Below are 10,333 nucleotides of genomic sequence, written 5' to 3'. Positions count from 1 at the left end.
ATGAAGATCTTTTTTGTACAGTTCTTCTGTGTATTCTTGCCACCTCTTCTTAATATCTTCTGCTTCTGTTAGGTCCATACCATTTCTGTCCTTTATCGAGCCTATCTTTGCATGAAATGTTCCCTTGGTATCTCTAATTTTCTTGAAGAGATCTCTAGTCTTTCCCACTCTGTTGTTTTAGCAATGTAAATAAAGGAGGATAAAAAAAAAACTAAAGGAGTAGTAGTGTCATAAGCCAGAGAGATAATTACTTTACAGATTGTATATTCATAAAGTTCTATATAATTCTATATAATTACTAATATTTATGCATGATCAGGTCTACAGTCCACATTGTCTGAAAGACAACTGGTGAGGAAAAGAAAAAGTTTTTTTTTTTTTTACATTTAAGAAAGAGAGAAACTTTCCCTTTCAGTCACTATAGTCAGAGTATTAAATAAGATGGTAGCTTACACCCTTCTCAGTTTTCCTGCAATCTGTCTAACAAAGAGGTCCATGTGGCTGCATCTTTAGTGTCTCTCAAAGCAAGCTCAGGTGTGATCACAAAGGTCCCCTCACCAGTGATTGGAGGTTGAATGATGGGAGCAGAAGAGCTCAGGGTTGACTCCCAAGAGCTGTCCCTGGTGACTTGGGGCTTGGTTTTCTGCTCTTGTACACAGAACCATATTCTGCCAAGTTGCCTGCTCCTTGCCTGCTCAATGGTTATATAATCACCATTAGCTTTGTTTTGTGTTGCAAAAGATAGCAATTTAAAATTCTCTTGCATTATGTATTTGTTATTTATGAGCTTAGCAAAGTCATGAGTCTTTCTTTGGGGATTATATGTGCCATCAAAATAAGACCTACATTTTCTCTGCCATTAGATTATAGGAATTTGACACACTTAGAAGAAAAATGCCAGCAACCAAGAAACTTTTTTCTATTTTGACAACTAAAATCCAACCTTGTTCAACTTGAATATTATAAAGAGATGTGGGGAAAAAGGCCAGGATTTTTAGCAACTCTGAGTGAAAGTGAAAGTTGCTCAGTCATGTCCGAGTCTTTGTGACACCATGGACTATATAGTCCATGGAATTCTCCAGGCCAGAATACTGGAATAGGTAGCTGTTCCCTTCCCCAGGGGATCTTCCCAACCCAGGGATTGAACCCAGGTCTCCCGTGTTGCAGGCGGGTTCTATACCAGCTGAGCTACCAGGGAAGCCCTCAGTGACTCTAAGAGAGATTGATCATGTGCAGTCATTAATCAAACACAAGACTTGTGATAAACCTAAGCCCTTCCTTGAGACCCAGACCAAGGTCCTCAGGGCTTAGAGCAGTGATTCCTGGGTGGTTTTGGTCCCTGGTCCTCTGTTCTTGCTCAGATTGAGACTCTTCTTTCCTCTGGAACCAATACTAATAAAGCCAAACTTGACTGAGCTCAGCCTGGTTCCAGGGGTGGGAGTGAGGGGGGGTTCCAGTGGGGTGCTTCACAGTTTGTTAGTCTTGGGAGGTGATCACAAATGACAAAAGTTGACATTTATTGGTCCTGAGACAGCTTGATTAAATTTCACAAACTCTGCAGCACCGAAAGCCTAGATTTCACAACATGGAATTATAAGGGCAAAAGTCTCCAGGCTCTGTTGGAGAGAAAGTGATCTGCATTCCCAGTGGTCAGATATGAGGGGAACTTGGACAAATATGAGGGGGACTCTCCCACACAGCACATTGGGAGATGGGCCCCAGCTTTCTAGGCGCCATTTAAAACATCTAGTTTAGTGACACACACTGCTCTGGGGTTTCATGGCCACTGGTTTTTTTTTTTTCTTTTCTTGGTTATTTATAGTTGGGTTTATATTCTGTTTCAGAAATGATATTTGAAAAATGGTTTGTTTTATGGAAATAATGAGCTATAGAAAAATGTTCTATTATTTGTTAGTGGCATCTGCGAGTTTACTTGGCAGTGCATTACAATAAATATCTTTCTTGCTTTAAAAATAAAAAATCAAGGGGCCCAGAAAGTTAGAAATCATAGAGACCAGCCAGACCAGGGAGCTTTGTTGTTGTTGTTTCGTCGCTATGTTACATTCAACTCTTTGTGACGTGGACTGTCGCCCACTAGGCTCCTCTGCCCATAGGATTTCCCAGGCAAGAATACTAGAGTGGGTTGCCATTTTCTTCTCCAGGGGTTCTTCCCGACCAGGGATTGAACCTGCACCTCCTGGGTCTCCAGCATTGGCAGGCAGATTCTTTACCACTGAGTCACCAGGGACACCCCCATAGAGTTTTTACAAAAACACTATTAAAAAAGATGATAAACTCTTTTTAAAAGATAAAAAGATTTATTTATTTTTAAAAAATAAAAAAGATAAAATTGAAACTCTTGTGTAACCACTAGATGGCAGCACTTCTGTGTTAAAAGCTATTACCATTTGCTGACACAAAATACTTGGATTAATGATGTAGTATTTTTTATATGTCTTAAACTATCAGGGTGTTTTGGATTTTCAAAACGTGGATGAGCATGCTGCTAAGTCGCTTCAGTCGTGTCCAACTCTGTGCGACCCCGTAGACGGCAGCCCACCAGGCTCCCCCGTCCCTGGGATGCTCCAGGCAAGAACACTGGAGTGGGTTGCCATTTCCTTCTCCAATGCATGAAAGTGAAAAGTGAAAGTGAAGTCGCTCAGTCGTGTCCGACTCTTAGCGACCCCATGGACTGCAGCCTACCAGGCTCCTCCGTCCATGGGATTTTCCAGGCAAGAGTACTGGAGTGGGGTGCCATTGCCTTCTCCATGGATGAGCATAGAGAGTTTATTAATTTATCCATCCAACTTGAGGATTTGTGACCATGAAACTCATCTGCAGAGAATTTGAAATCAGTCTCTAAACTGGAAGTTAGATAGGTTCTCTACCCTAAACTCTGCCAATAATTAGTCCTAAGACTGTGAACAGTTAATGTCTCTGGTCATCAATGAGCGCTACTGCAAAATGAGGTTGTTGGATCACTAGATTATCTCTGAGGTAACTTTCAATTCAGATATTCTCATCTCTGTATCATTTTGTAGTTGAGCCTGATAAATACACTAGCTTAAAATACCATGTACATGAGACCTAGAAAGTTATAATGAAGCAAATGTTAACTGACATTCATAGGCATAATTAAAATAGCTGATGCTTATTGAGTACCTCTTATGTAGCAGTACTAGACTAAGTGTTTAGTGAGTGTTACCTAAGTTAATTCTCATGACAATCTGATTATAATCCCCATTTTGCAAATGAGGAAACTGAGGCTGCAAGAAGTTGAGCAACTAGCCAAGATCACGTGGGTAATGGCTAGGCTGGTATGACTGAAATCTGTGTATACATTGCTATATTTTATCTCTCATTCATGTGAGAAAAATACAAATTTGAATACAACATTGCTTTTGGAAAAAAAAAACAAAAACCCATTCTGTAAATCCAAAATCCTTCGTTTTCCAAGGGAAATATATTAGTTTTTTGTTTGTTTTCCGGCAGTGGGATAGATTGGTGTGGTTCTATTGTCACACTGCCATTAGCTGACTCTTGGAGAGCCTCGGCAGAGAAGCCTAACATCAGTTCCATGCACATGGGTAAGCAGCGGGCCCAGAGCCCTGCCAGCCTCGGGGTTTCTCAGAGCCAATGTCTCCTCAAATGTGCCATGAGGGACTGCACCAGGTAATCACTAGGGGCCTTTCCAGGCCTAGAATTATCTGGTGGTGTGTCCATAATCTGATACAGGGCCTCATATTAGCAGGATTGCTCCATATATGTTAGCTCCCTACCATTCAGCAATTGCAGCAATGAAATATTAATACTACTACACATTCTACTTAGTCCTGTTTGTTAATAAATTAAAAGTTTCCTCCCTTCCTTTCTGGCCAGCAAACTTATGTAGCCTTATAACCACAGTCTTAATTCAGAGGAGTGGCTCTAATACCTGGTGTTTTCAGCTCTCTTGGCCGCACCTTTTTTTGTTCAAGTTACAGCTCTGAGGCTTATTAGAACACACCAAGAATTCTTTAAGTAGCCACTGGATGGCAGTAGAGCATCAATTTATACACTAGTCACTAAGGCGTTTCCAACTCTGCGACCCCATGAACTGCAGCAAGCCGGGCCTTCCTGTCCTTCACCATCTCCCAAAGTTTGCTCGAAACTCATGTCCATTGAATCGGTGATGCCATCTAACCATCTCATCCTCTGTCACTCCTTCCTCCTGCCCTCAGTCTTTCCCAGCAGCAGGGTCTTTTCCAAAGAATTGGAGCTTCAGCTTTAGCATCAGTCCTTCCAGAGTCTGGTCTTCAGAGTTCTTTTAAGATTGACTGGTTTGATCTCCTTTCTGTCCAGGGGACTCTCAAAAGTCTTCTCCAGGACCATAGTTCTAAAGTAATCAATTCTTCATTGCCCAGCCTTCTTTATGGTCCAATTCTCACATTCATACCCTAGAAAACTTTAGTTTTGTGCCTCATTTGTTTTACATGTACATTATCTCTGAACCATTAGAGATAATGAATTATTAGATAGAGAAACTCATAATGTGCTTTATGTTGGGCTACATATATTAAAATGCTCAAGGAGCAGCTTGATGGAGCCGACCCGATCAGGAAAACCTGAGGTGGATTCATAGGAAACAAAAGCTAAAGTTTCATGGACAACTGGAGCACATGGGGCCCTAGTGCTATATATTTTGAAAAAGTAAGATACTTTGTTTTCTTTTTCAAGAGGGCCCCAAAATTATATTCTCCTCAAGCCTCACAAAGCTTGTATTTGCCTGGAAATAACCATAAATAACTTTTAACTTGGGAAAGGGCAAATAATTGTATTATTATTAATTTTCTACCAACTTAATCTCCAAGGAGAAGCATAGTAGAAAAGTTTTTGTATTCATATATATAAATAATATGTATAATATATATTATACATATATATTTTAGAAAACTTATGGATTTTTTCCTAACTAAAAAATTTATGACATTTGATTTCACTTGTTTGACTTGATATGAATAGAATGCTAGATTTCTAATTTAAAAACTAGATATGCAACAAGCAACAAAGGTTTACTGTATAGCACAGGGAACTATATTCAGTATCTTGTAATAACCTGTAATGGAAATAATTTTAAAAATAGTATATGTGATGTGTAACTGAATCACCTTGCTGTGCACCTGAAACATTATAAGTCAACTTTACTCCAATAAAATATATATATTAAGGAAAAAAAGCTCCAAAGGCAATATGGCATTTAAAAGCAAACCAAATAAAAAAGGAACAGAAAATAATGGAATAAGTGGGCCAGTATTCCACTTGTTTATGAGTCTGAGTAAAATAAAGTACTTAACACCAAAACTCCCTTCACTCTGGCAGGATAATACCTGTACTAAAAAAAAGAAAGTGCAGATTGCAAATTAGCCAGTTAGTAGATTTTCCTCTGATAAAACTCCAGACCAGTATGGCAATTTGGGGTGGGGAGGGGGATTTTATTTTGTTTTGTTTTTTAACCCCAGAAATAATGTGCTTAATAAGAGACCAGTGGTGATTATTCAGAAAGGAAGCTCTACTTCCATTTATAAGTCTTAGATTTCTCACCAGGAGGCCATACTTAGCCTTTCTTACAACCACCTGCAGCCTACTCATCAGGAGTTAAACTGAAAATATATCCTTTGGAAAGGAAAAATGAATTTTTCAATTGGTCTTTCTGGTTGCAAACACTTGTTAAGATTTCCTTTTAAGCTAGGGGAACTTGAGTCAACTCATTGGAAAAGACCCTGATGCTGGGAAAGTTTGAGGGCAAGAGGAGAAAGGGGCAACAGAGGATGAGATGATTGAAGGGCATCACTGACTCAATGGACATGAGTTTGAGCAAACTCCCAGAGATAGTGAAGGACAAGGAAGCCTGGCGTGCTGCAGTTCATGGGGTGACAAAGAGTCGGACATGACTTAATGACTGGACAACAACAACAAGGGGGTCTTATCTATGTTTGGCTTTGTCTGTAACTGTTATTAATGACTAAAATATTTTGTCCACATGATGAGCCCCTATGTCTACTAGATCTTAATGTCCTGAGGGTTTGGAGTGGGTTTCCTTACCTTTACTTTGTATGATACATGAAAGGAGATATAAAAATGCTAGCTGAAAGCATGAGAGCCAGATATTATTTAAATTACTTAGGGCCCAGGGCCCCCTTCAGCACGATTTTAGGTATTTTTTGTCTGTGTAATGTTTCATGAAGGTTGCGTTTCAGGAGACAAACTTGTGTAATACGTTTGCTGGGAGTAGAAATTCTGTGCCTGACACTAGAGAGGAACTAGAAAATGCGTCTGGGGTGAGAAGCTCCTAAAGCGGAACTCAGCTTGCAAAACCCTCTGAGCCCACGCACCCTGTGGCCTTTCTTTACCTCCCAACTGAGTCCTGGAGCCAACTTCGAATTAATGATGCCTGTGACCACGTGGTCAGCATCCATGCTTGGATCTTGGTTTAGAAGAAAAGAAATTCAGCCAATGCCTCAAACTCCTCCCCACCAAGGGAGGTCAGAAGTCACTTGCTGTAGCACAACTCTCTGCAGTTAATGGCTTGGGAATTATGAGTGAAGCAAGGACCTTGCCTGGACTACATATGAGGGTCATCCCTTTCCTCAGGCCACAGAGAAGCTAAATCTGCCTCCTGAGATCATGACCCCAAGCATATAGATTGACCCTTGGAGAGCAGGCTAAGTCTTGTTAGTTTATCTCCAAGCCAGGAAAGCAAGCAAACTGCCTGGGTTCAACATGCAGTGAGGCCAGAATCATGAATATTTCTGCTTTGGTAACTCGAATTCAACCATGAATATGTCTTAACTCTACATCTACCAACAGTGTAGCAAGTGTGGGGGACATGTTATTAGACAGGGAGGTGAAGTGACACACACTGACATCCGTGTCCACTCCCTCCCCTGCCCCCTTCCTAATAGAGCCCAGCTTGTTCCGGTGCCCACCCTGTGCGCCGTGATGTCCCTCTGGCCCCAGCCTCTGGGGGTAGGTCCTGGGATGGTTTTGCTGTAGACATGAGATATGCAGAGAAGTCTGCTAGGTGGTTTCTAGAGAAGACTTCCTTACTTCTGAGAAAGAGATGCAGGAAGAGATCATCTTTCATCACCTGGAATTATCATGTATCTATACATGATGACCAGAACTGTAGCAGCCACTCAATTCCACAGCAATGGAATAAACTGATTAAATGAACTCAGTCCACCTCTCCTGCTTTATAGTCAGTGATTTATATTTGTGTTTGATTAGGCTTCTGTGAGTTGAAATTTCTATTACTTGCAGGCAAAAGAATCCTATACTACAGGCAGGGGTTGGATCACAAGAAAAATACATAAAAAGAGCACCCTTGCTAGCTTTTAATCACACAATACAGAAGTATCTAGCAGGAAGAGAGAGCTCCATTTTGGATCTCTGCCCACCTCCAACAACACACAGCTTAGGAAGCACATGTAGTTCTAGTTTATCACTTCATCTCTAGATTCATTCAGTGGGCACGCACTTTTCTCTTCAAAAAGAAAAAGCCTTAAAAGTGGTAGACTTTCTATACTTTTCTTTTTACTTTTACAATTCATAAAACTTCAGTGGTTGGAATCCATTTTCAAGTCTTGTTACCAAGTCCGAGCTCGTGCTACTCCTTGCACAACAAACAGGCCAATAAATTGAGAGACCAGTGGTTGGGGCAGAAATAGCGACTTTATTTGGAAAGCCAGCAGGCAGAGAAGATATCTGTGTCCCAGAGAGCCATCTTGCCTGGGTTTGGATGCTAGTTTCTTTTATAAAACAAAGAGTAGGGGGTGAGGAGGTAAAGTTTAAAAAGGTGGTAGTTGTTGCAAATATTTCCTGCTTCCAACCAGGAAATACTTCCAGACTCTGGAAGAGGTGTGTTAATTGCTTCATTCTGGCAGTCATTTATAGGTGGGCCTTGGTGAGGATGTTTCCTGTGAGCTAAATGAGGGTACAGCTCAGGCTTAGGCGGCAGGATTCCAAGATATGGGCCATCACATATACTTGAAGCTATAGGCAATCTCCTTTTAGTGATTAACTGTAGCAAAAACAGTAGAGAAGGAAATGGCAACCCATTCTAGTATTCTTGCCTGGAAAATCCCATGGACAGAGGAGCCTGGCAGGCTACAGTCCACAGTGTCACGAAGAGTCGGACACAACTGAGAACAAAGACAACAGAAGACAAAAGTTAAAGTAAAAGAAACAGATCCAGTTTGGGGTTAGATTTGATTTTCTTTGTTACAGTCCTAGTGGTCTTCACTTGCTTGCTGCTCTTCTTGGCTTATTTGTGAGCAGAAGCAGCACAAGGGCTGTGATTCAGGGTCAGTGTCCAGTTAATAAAAATAAATCGTGATACAAACATACATCTGTGGTAAGTCTTTAACATCTCAATCATAAGATACTTTTCAAATGTTATGTAATTCTTTGAAGCTAGGTGTATTTTTCTATCCCTTTATAAATGCCATCTGTAATTCCTAAGGAGAGATTTTCCTCTAAGGTGAACTTCAGCACTTACTTTCAGAGGGTAGAAATTTTTTTTTTTAAGTCCTTATATATGGCGTGAACATTGCAGGAAGGAAACTGTTCAGAATGGTTACTTATGCAGAGAGAAATATCAATGAGCTAAAGAAATTACTTTTTATTTCAGTTCCCTTCAATATTGATTGAATTGTATTTACTCTGTACAAAAATTACTTTTAAACAAAATTGAGAGGAAAGACAAAAAAATTGTTGCTGTTGAAATACCTTCACATTTTCTGTAACACAAAGAATAATGTTTTCTAAAATAAAGAGGAACAAGATGGATTTCTTAAAATCACTCCCATACATTTCTTCCTTGTTGACATTACCCCATTGATTTGTGCCTCCTCATCTCTTAAAGTTTTAGTGCTTTGCCCTACTTTTTATCCTTGGTTCATTGTATTGATAGAAATTCCGCAAAGGCTTTTATTTCTTCTGTGAAATATTAAAGACTTTAATTTTTAGTTCTCTTCATGAGCCTCCTTCTCCTGGTCCAGGATCTTCTTCTCAGTCTCAGTATATGCTTAAGAAATACATCAACCCTTGTATCAGTTATGATGCTCAACTGCAGGTAACAGAGAACATTCGACTCAAAAAGGCTTAAGAATGGGACTTTTATATGCAATGTAATAAGAACTTTGGAGCTAGGGCAGGTCTAGGATTGGTTAATTCAGCTACTCAACAAAGTACTTGAAGATGCAAATTGCTCTCACATTTCTGCCCTGCTTTCTTCTCCATCTCTTCTCCAAAGGCTAATGCCACTCCTGATCCCAGGATGGCTGTCACATTCATCACATACAGGCATGATACTGGCCTGCAGGGAACAACTATTACTTTCTGTAAACTGTCTTTTAAGAGAAAGACCTTCTCATGATTCCTTCAACAGATGTCCCTCACATCTAGTGGCCAGAATTGCATCAGATATAAGGTGAAGTACAAACACTGGGAAATCGCGTGAACGGAGGCGCCTGGTAGGCTACAGTCCATGGGGTTGCATAGAGTCGGACATGACTGAGCGACTACTTAAGTAAACACAAAGACTTTAAGGATCAGGGAGACCTAAATCAATGTGATGGTATCAGCTAGAGAGATAGGTGTGGGCTTATGTCTTAGTCAGTTACTGGTGAGGGGACTTTAAGATTAGACCAATCATGACTGACTACCAGGGCAGGAAGCAACTTCCTCTGAAGCACATGGAAAATAGCTATCTGAACAAATCAGGGTTGTTAGCAAAGAAAATGTATGTTGGTGGTGTGACAGTTAGGCTTTGGGTTTGGTTAAGGAAATGAATGGTTTGAGGTTAGGCAACCACCAGTGTCTGCTAAAACACTGCCTTTATTGGTTTCCATTCCTTTTAAATCTAATAAATATTATAATCCTGGGAACAGATTCCTTTGCCTGGAATAGCCTAGATTCTTCCCCTAACTGAGAGGAATTGGTTTTCACTTTATTTCCAGTGTTCAAAAAATATACAAATGCTTTTTTTTTTTTTTCCTTAAGAGCAATGACAGCAGAGCAACCAAGCAAGTATAAAATGAATTTGTATTGCTTTCATATCAAAATCATCTAGCCATCTCACAATTTACTTACTTACTGTGTCTCCAATTTGTTTTCTGCACAGGATTTAAAAGAATTCTATTAGCCGCATAGGGAAGTTATCAAAGTTTATTTATAAATGTACTATGAGAATACCAAGTTGTCTACAATTCTGTGTAGATTTTGAAGAATGATTCATTATTTTGACTGATTGGAAATATACAGAGGGAAGTGCGTTTAGCTTCTTGTGTTTTTA

The 10,333-nt window shown here is 40.0% G+C and overlaps 1 protein-coding gene across 1 annotated transcript in view; it reads left to right on the top strand.

Moving 5' to 3' along the window:
* The window catches only part of AIM1 (absent in melanoma 1), a 258,316-nt gene that overhangs the window by 120,201 nt on the left and 127,782 nt on the right, over positions 1–10,333 (top strand). The window lies entirely within an intron of this gene.

The sequence above is a fragment of the Bison bison genome, unplaced genomic scaffold (assembly GCF_000754665.1).
Source record: "Bison bison bison isolate TAMUID 2011002044 unplaced genomic scaffold, Bison_UMD1.0 scf7180017864373, whole genome shotgun sequence".
In the NCBI taxonomy this organism is placed as follows: Eukaryota; Metazoa; Chordata; class Mammalia; order Artiodactyla; family Bovidae; genus Bison; species Bison bison.
This window is presented reverse-complemented; position numbering and strand designations above follow the sequence as displayed.